This window comes from Meleagris gallopavo, chromosome Z, assembly GCF_000146605.3.
Source record: "Meleagris gallopavo isolate NT-WF06-2002-E0010 breed Aviagen turkey brand Nicholas breeding stock chromosome Z, Turkey_5.1, whole genome shotgun sequence".
In the NCBI taxonomy this organism is placed as follows: domain Eukaryota; kingdom Metazoa; phylum Chordata; class Aves; order Galliformes; family Phasianidae; genus Meleagris; species Meleagris gallopavo.
In genome coordinates, this window is record NC_015041.2 from 31,639,235 (window position 1) to 31,647,429 (window position 8,195).

Below are 8,195 nucleotides of genomic sequence, written 5' to 3' on the forward strand. Positions count from 1 at the left end.
CTGCCCAGAGCCACATCCACCCTGGCCTTGAATGCCTCCAGGATGGGACATCCCTGAGGTCACCTCCTTGTTCCAGTGTGTTATCACACTCTGTGCACAAAACTTCATCTTAAACTTCCTCCTAAAGGATAAAAAGGATGATCCAGGAAAAAACCAACCTGTTAGTCTCACTCTTGTGCAGGAAAGTTCATGGAGCAGATCTTTCTGGAAGCTACGCTAAGGCACATGGAACACAGGGAGGTGATATGAGACAACAAATATTGCTTCATCGAGAGCAACCTAATGGCTTTCCATGATGGCGTTAGTGCATCAATGGACAAGGGAATAACCACTAATGTCATCCATCTGGACTTCAATAATCTGCCTTTGACACAGTACCTCACAACATTCTTCTCTCCAAATTGGAAATATATGGATTCGATGGGTGGACTGTTCTATGGGCAAAGAACTGGCTGCAGAATTGAACCCAGAGAGCGATGATCAATGGCTCAGTGTCTAAATGGAGATCAGTGATGAGTGATGTCCCCAGGTGTCAGTGCTGAGACTGATACTCTTAAATATGTTCATCATTGACATTGACAGTGGGGTTGAGTGCACCCTCAGCAAGTTTATGGACCACACCAAGCTGTGAGGTCAGCATGCTCAGGGGACAGTATGTTACCCAGAGGGACCTAGACAGGCTTGAGCTGTGGTCCCTGGAGAACCTCATGAGGTTCAACAAATCCAAGTGCAAGGTCTTGCACCTGTGTCATGGCAACTCCCACTCCCAATGCAAGCTGAGGATGAAAGGACTGAGCATAGCCCTGCTGAAAAGGAACTGAGGGTACTGGTGGATGGGAAGCTGGACATGACCCAGCAATGTGCCCTCGCAGCCCAGAAAGCAAACCATATTCTGCATCAAAAATGTGTGGTCAGCAGGGTGAGGGAGGTGATCCTGTCCCTCTACTCTGCACTTGTCATGCCTCACCTAGAGTACTGTGCCCATATGCGGAGTCCTCGATACAGGAGAGATACAGACCTATAGGAACATGTCCAGAATAGGGCCACAAAAATGATCTAAGAGATGGAACACCTCTCCTGTGAGGACAGGCGGAGAGAGCTGGGGCTGTTCAGTCTGCAAAGAGAAGGCTCTGAGGTGACCAGATAGCGACCTTTCAGTATCTGAAGGGGAACTGTAGGAAAGAAGGGGACAGACTCTTCAGCAGTGTCTGTGGTGATAGGACAAGCAGAAATGATTTCAAAATTAAAGAGGGGAGATTTAGGTTGGATATAAGGAAAGTCTTTTACAGCAAGTGCTGATACACTGGAACAGTTTGTCTAGAGAGGTGTGGAAGCCCCATCCCTGGAGACACTCAAGGTCAGGCTAACCATGTTCTGAACAACTTGATCTAGCTGTGGGTACTCCTACTCATTGCAGTGTATGAAAGAGCTTAACGAAAATATCTGAAACTTAGCAATATGGATGTAATATATAGAAAAAATTAAAACTGGCTAAATGCAATTATTAGCTTTGTGTTAGTACAATATTGCTAAGAGATGGTTATCCTCTTGTACAGAATACCAGGATTGACTCATTTTAAACACAGGCTTTGGGAATTAAAGAGAAAATCATAGTAATGGTGGAGGAATCTTGGAGAATCATTGTAGAGCTGTGGGAATGGTATCTGCTATATCTCCATGTAGGGTGATTTTGCAAAACAGCAGAAAACCTGCAGTTCAATGCTGAACTCTGCAGCTCCCAGGCAATTTTTACATAAACTCCATTAGTTAAAAATTATATACCACTCTCATTTTCTGTATGAGATAATCTGAACCAAAAAGTACTTATTAATGGACGGTGTAGTGCCTGAGTCCTCCTGAATTTTTTGGAGTGTAGAACTGATCCACTGGCTGGTAAATCTGTAAATTAAAGCTGTACTGCTTTAATTCAAGTGCTAACGCCTTACCTTTACCACCCTCTCTATGGTTTCTTCTTGGAACCTTCTCATGCTGTCTCATTGCCATGGCATGGCTCCCAGTATGGCTTGCAAGACACAGGCCCTTGGCAGAGCACTGTCTGTAAGCTTCCTGCAGGCCACTGAGGACTTTATCACCTTTACATCAAAGACCGGGTGAAAATCTCGTCAATTTTTGAGACATTCCTGTGTCATGGAAAGTGATAGGTCCAAAGGAACACAGGTGCAAATGTCCATTTGCTGTTTGCTCTGAATGGAAGATCTCTGGTGGAGTTTGTGATACTGACCATGTGAAGTGTGTAAAGCTGTGGTAGCCAGTGCTCCCCATATGAATAACAGGAACCTACTGGAGGGACACTTGGGAGCCCTTGGCTTGTAGCTGTCACAGCGGATTTGGGGCACAACTTTGAGTTATCCTCCAGCGCTGGAAGAAGCTGAAGGGCTGTATGACACTGAATGAGGTCCGCCTTCCAGTACCCCAAGGCCATGGCCTCTGCTCACTGAAAACATAAGAAGTGCCGGTGACTCTGGAGATTTCTGCTCTGGGAAATAAGTCAGAAATCTAGAAGGAAATTTGAGAACTGAAGGATGAGCTGAGGCATGACTGAGATTGGCACCCTGCATGAAATCTCCAAAGGAATTTATCAAATAAGCATCCTTAACAGTGTGTTGAAATGACAGATGAACACCATACCTTTCCTGTTTGCATCCTTCCTTTTCTTTTTTTTTTCCTTCCTCTTATACCTGGGTCCAGATTTTTGGATACATATGCTACAGATTAATCCTGGAAGAAGCTTCTGCAATGCCATCACTGCTCAGAAATAATGCTGGGAATGTTTCACATCCCTCCCCAGAAGTGTGGATAAGTTTTTCTACTCCCCTTTCACTTGTTTCATCACTTCATTGTGAGGTTGCACTCAGCCAGGCACTGCTGATGAATCCACAACAAATCCTTGCATCCTGTTTCATAACACAGCAGAAGCAGGAAGCAATGGAGTGTACCTGGTGTGCAGGTGGGTGTTTGCTGGAGTTGGTTTTGCAGATGATACAAAAATGATCAGTTTAACTTGCAGCATCACATATATCTTGTCTGCAAAATGGGAGGTCTGCATAGATGGCCATCTACAGCTCAGGTTATCAGATCCAGGTGACAGTGACTTTTGTAAACCTGGCATGCTTCCTGAAAACGTAATGCTTTAATTAAAATTAACAGTTTGGAAAGGATGCAGCAGTCCAATAGTTGTGAGGTTGCAGCAACTCTCTGGCCCCAGGTCCAAACAGCAGTGAGTCTGAGCCTGGGTTCCCAGTAGGCATATGTAAACTGAACATGTACATTCAATGCATGAGCATATTGATGTGCAGAAATCAAACCCCATAGCCTGAATAAGGATACAGAACAGGTATGTTTATTAGGGATGCATACGCCCTGGTGCAAGGGGGACAGGTCTACCTAACTTGCACACTGTAGGGCAAAAGTGTGATACAGGTATAGGCCGAACTAATACATGATCAATTGTTTCACGGAACTCGGATACATATGCATTATATTTCTAAGAATCAATTAGCACGCGGTCCCTCTCGTGGGGGTCTCCTCCTGGTGGTTGTGGGATGAAGAATCATCATCTTCTTCGTGGAGGCTTGTAGTCTTCCCTGCTGTAAGCTCCTAACCCTGCAGGAAGGTCAGCCCCAACCCAGTTCTAACTTGCCTTGTGGACATCTTATCGCTTACTTACCAAATGTCCTCGAGCTGTTCTCAAAACTTTTATCTTCGTCCTCCAACCCCAAGTTGCTCTAATCCCAGCTTGTTGCAACCTGCATTCTTTTAGCAGCCTCTGCACATTTGCTTCTGTAAACTATCTTCTACCCTTTGTTTCTGTGGACCATTTTTTACACTTCAATATCTTTAGACGTGACCAGCAACACAGATAGCGCAGACAGACACACAGAGCATTCCGACAAACACAAACAGTACCAATGACCTTATCCTGCTCTCCCAAACAAGAAGACTAAAACATTATACAAAGATGATCAGGGGACTGGAGCACCTCCCCTACGAAGACAGGGTTGATAACAGCAGGATAAGGGGAAATAGTTTTAAGTTGAGGGAGGGAAGATTTAGATCGGATGTCAGGGGGACGGCTCTTTACAGAGAGAGTGGTGAGGTGCTGGAACAGACTGCCCAGAGAGGTTGTGGATGCCCCGTACCTAGATGTGTTCAAGGCCAGATTAGATGGGGCCTTGGGCAGCTTGTTCTGGTATTTAATATGGAGGTTGGTGACCCTGCACGTGGCAGGGGGGGTTGGAGATTCATGATCCTTGAGGTCCCTTCCAACCCTGGCCATTCTGTGATTCTGTGATTATCAACAGGAGGAGATGGTTACTTGTTCCACTGGAGGAACCAGAAGAATAACTGCCTTGCTTTTATACCTATGTGGTTAGTACTTACGTGAGTGTGTGCTTCACTCCCACAACACAACCATTTTCCTTCCAGCAAATATTCCTTATCTACTGCTATTTCAAAGTGTGGATTTGCTACAAACTCTGTTTCAGCTATATGAGACATTCCATGCATATGCTATGCTTAAATTGAGAAAATCCATATAAAGTATTTTAAAACTTCATATTTTTAAATTCCCAGCTAGAAGGAAGCCCTCCATTAATCAGTTTTTCAGGTTAACTTCTTTTTTTCTAGGTCTCTATGAAAACAGCTCACTGATTGTCCAGCTCACCAAAGTTTCAGAGGCAACTTGAGCTCATAAAACATCTCATGGCTGTCACAAGTACCTTTGACTTTGCACACATTGATAGTTTTGCACGCTATATCAAATAGACATGAATTACACATTTCCACTATAACCTTTTCTTTGGTGTACTCTGGCAACCACCAGTTAAAAAAACTCACTGCTGGAATCTGGATTGCGCTGTGAACTCCTTGGAGCAGGATCTTAACTTTGCTTTTGTTTTCTTAAGTGTAGGTTTTACTTAGAATGTTGAACAGACAAATAGTGAATATTATCCATGAAGTTTGACATGTAGTCACTCTTACATCAGCATAACTGTCAGAACTTCCTCACAAAGGAGAAAAACATCCCTCATGCAGTAATTACAACTACACGCATTTTTTGCTGTTAAATAAAGCTTGAACAATAGTCTCTCAATAAAACAATGCTAAGACATCTTCCTTACCAGTTATTAACAAATCAGTTTTATGGTGCAGCTTAGGGTTATCAGTACTTAAGAATAATCAATAACTGATATCTCCTAGGATTTCTTTCAGCACAGAACATCCATCTGCTCTCACATAAATCCTAAAAATGTCCTTTATTTTATGGTAGTAATGTGTCTTTCTCATCTGAACTGTGGCACTGCATAACATTTGTTCTCCGGAGACAATTGTTCAGAGAAATATTTGGACAGAGATAGTATCTCACCTAGTACTAAATCACTTCTGCAGCAGCAGCTGCAATGAAATCAGTGAGAGCCTGGATATGGTGCTTTTGATAAGGACCTGCTGTTTCCTCAAGCTTATTACCTTTTTTTTTTTTCTCTTTTTCCATAATACAAAAGTCCTGATGATGCAGAAGTTTGCATCTGATGCATCATACAGGCAAACAATATTGGGATGCATAAAAATAGAAGAGGGAAGAATCTCCAAAGTGTTCTGATTCCTCCAGTTGTGCCCTCATTTGTCACGTTCTGCCTCATTATCCTGAAGAAAGAATTAAACAAATGGAAGGTGCAGATGACAAAGGACACTGAAATGCTTTGTTGGCGCAAGAGGAAACAAGTTCCAGTACTGTGCTGAAGCCCCCGAACCTGGAGTGAAAAATCATGGGCTGTGTGGCAGGAGTACCCAGAGCCTCTGCAGAGCACAGGGACACAACAGAGTCCTCTCTGGGACAAGAAAGAAAAGCTGCCTACTATTTTTAGCACAGCACTGCTGTTTGAGCGTGCACGACAGAGGGATCAAGGTGACTCTGTTAGCAAAAAAAGGAGAGATCGGGACACAAAGATTCAACTGACCCAACTTCTCACGCAGTTCTGGAATAAGTTCTTTCTCTTTCTGTTACAGCTACAACTCATGGGTGTAGAAAGTCTGTTCGCAGCGTAGCTCTTCCTGAAATTTCTTTTCTCTTTGTTTAATGAATGAGGTTAGGCTGCAGATCTCAGGCTGCACTTGCAAAGCACCCTATTTTGGTGTATTTGGACAAAGGACTCTTAGTGTCTTGTGTAGCACAATACATATAGTTTCAAAGACTGGCACGATGGTAAGTAGTAATGAGAATGTGAGTAATTAGCCAGTCTAATTACCAGTGTGATGAATGACTTCTCAGAGATTCCAGAAAATAAGTATCTGTTTGGTTTGTTTTCTTTCTGAGTCATACCTTGTTCAGCCTGCCACAAGTGTGCTAATTTAGAGCCTTCAGTCTGGGCAATCCACTCTTTGCTTGGCCCACCCAGTACTCGTATAAGCAGAGCTCATTTGTGATGCTCCTGGGATGTCTCTTGGATACTTGCGTCCTGCCATGATGCTGGGACATCCCTCTCCTGAGTGAGGATGGAGGTCTTTGACACTGAGAGTTCCTTCAAAGGTATCACCCATTTCCTCATCCGGATCAGCAGTGACATGCTCTGAGCACACCACCACCAGTCAGTGGTTGATCCCATGGAGAAGTCCCATAGAACTGAGCTAATCCTTCAAACAGAGGGCAACCCCATTCCTCTCTCCCTTGCCCGCCTATCAGAAGTGTTTGGATCCACCTGCTGCAGCAATCAGCTACGTGCACTGCCCCATGTCTCAGAAATAAGCCCAGGTATTCTAGATTTGAGTTAAAGATAAGGCCACCATGCAGAATGTGTCTGCTTTGGTTCAGTCCTCTTTGGAGTTTAGGCAAATGGAGCAGCATGAAGCGTGATGGAAAGGATCTAGATGGCCTTTCCTGTTTCCCAGCTTAAAACAACAGTAAAAGTCTATAGAGAAAGGCACATACGAACTGGCAGAGAAACTTTAGCTTGTCAGATGAATGAGAACTTTGTATGTTTGCATTTTTGAGACATGGAATAACAACTTGCTGCTTTAGACAAAAGAAAGAACTTTTTGTCCTAAGTGCCTTTCTCAGCCTGTAGTTAAGAAAAGCAAAAAGAAAATTATGCTCAAAGTGTAAGAGAATGGCAAGGCTTGGAAGATCTTAGAAGATTCCATCCACCAGATGAAGTGCAGATATCCCGCTTCTATTTTTTCTAAGCAAGATGCTAGCTGGATAGGGCTGAAACATGACTTCTGATGCAGCACTCTGACTTTGGCTCTGCTTTGTGTATTTCACATGTAACACTGGGGCATCTACTCTGCTACCCAGAAATACACGGGGCACAGCATTTTTCAGGGGCTTGGTACCTTTCAGTGTATTTACAGTATCTGTAAATCTGTTTTGTTTTAACCACACAAAAGGCAAAATCTCACAGCCATAGCCATTAGGCTCACAGAGTTGAGTTAGGGGGCATAGTCATGCAGCACAGATGGCAGCAGTATTTGGGCAGTTCTGCTAACCACTAGGGCATTAAATTCTGCTGCTCTGGCCCTTGGTCCATAAACCCTGGCACATAAACTGGTCTGTGGTGTTTTTAATGCAAGAGGATGTCTTTGGCTGGCAAGAGATGATTTTGGGTAAGGAGTCCTATAAATCCCGAAACTTCATGTAGCAAGTAAGCAGAAATGCACAGAGTATTTCATTCCAAAGCATTACTTTTAACACCGAAGGTTCTCCTTTCTTTGCATCAGACCTTACTCACTCTTACAACATATGCGGCATGTGTCTAGTGAGACAGTAATGCCTTTAACACAGCTGATTTTTCCTACAGTTCGAAAAGCTGTATTTTTTTTTTATTTTTATTTTTTTGTATCTGAGATCTGCTTTTTCAGTTCACGTCCAGACAAGCCCAGCAGGTACAAAACCACACACGCTGATGAAAAAGTGCAGCACTCATAGCTGAATTAAATGCCTGAGCTTCCTTTCCTGGAACATTTCAACAAGTGGACAAGCACAGGGACAAGGCACCACCGCAGCAGCCCTTTTTACCGCAGGAGGCGAGGACAAAGGGTACAGAGGGAGCCCCGCGGCCTGGGCACCCCTCAGCACCCCCTGCTCACACAGCAGCTCGATCCCCTCGGGACGGGACGCCCGCGAAAACCGTGAAACGCAACCCGGCGGCTTCCCGCCTCCTCCCGGAGCAGTTATTTTA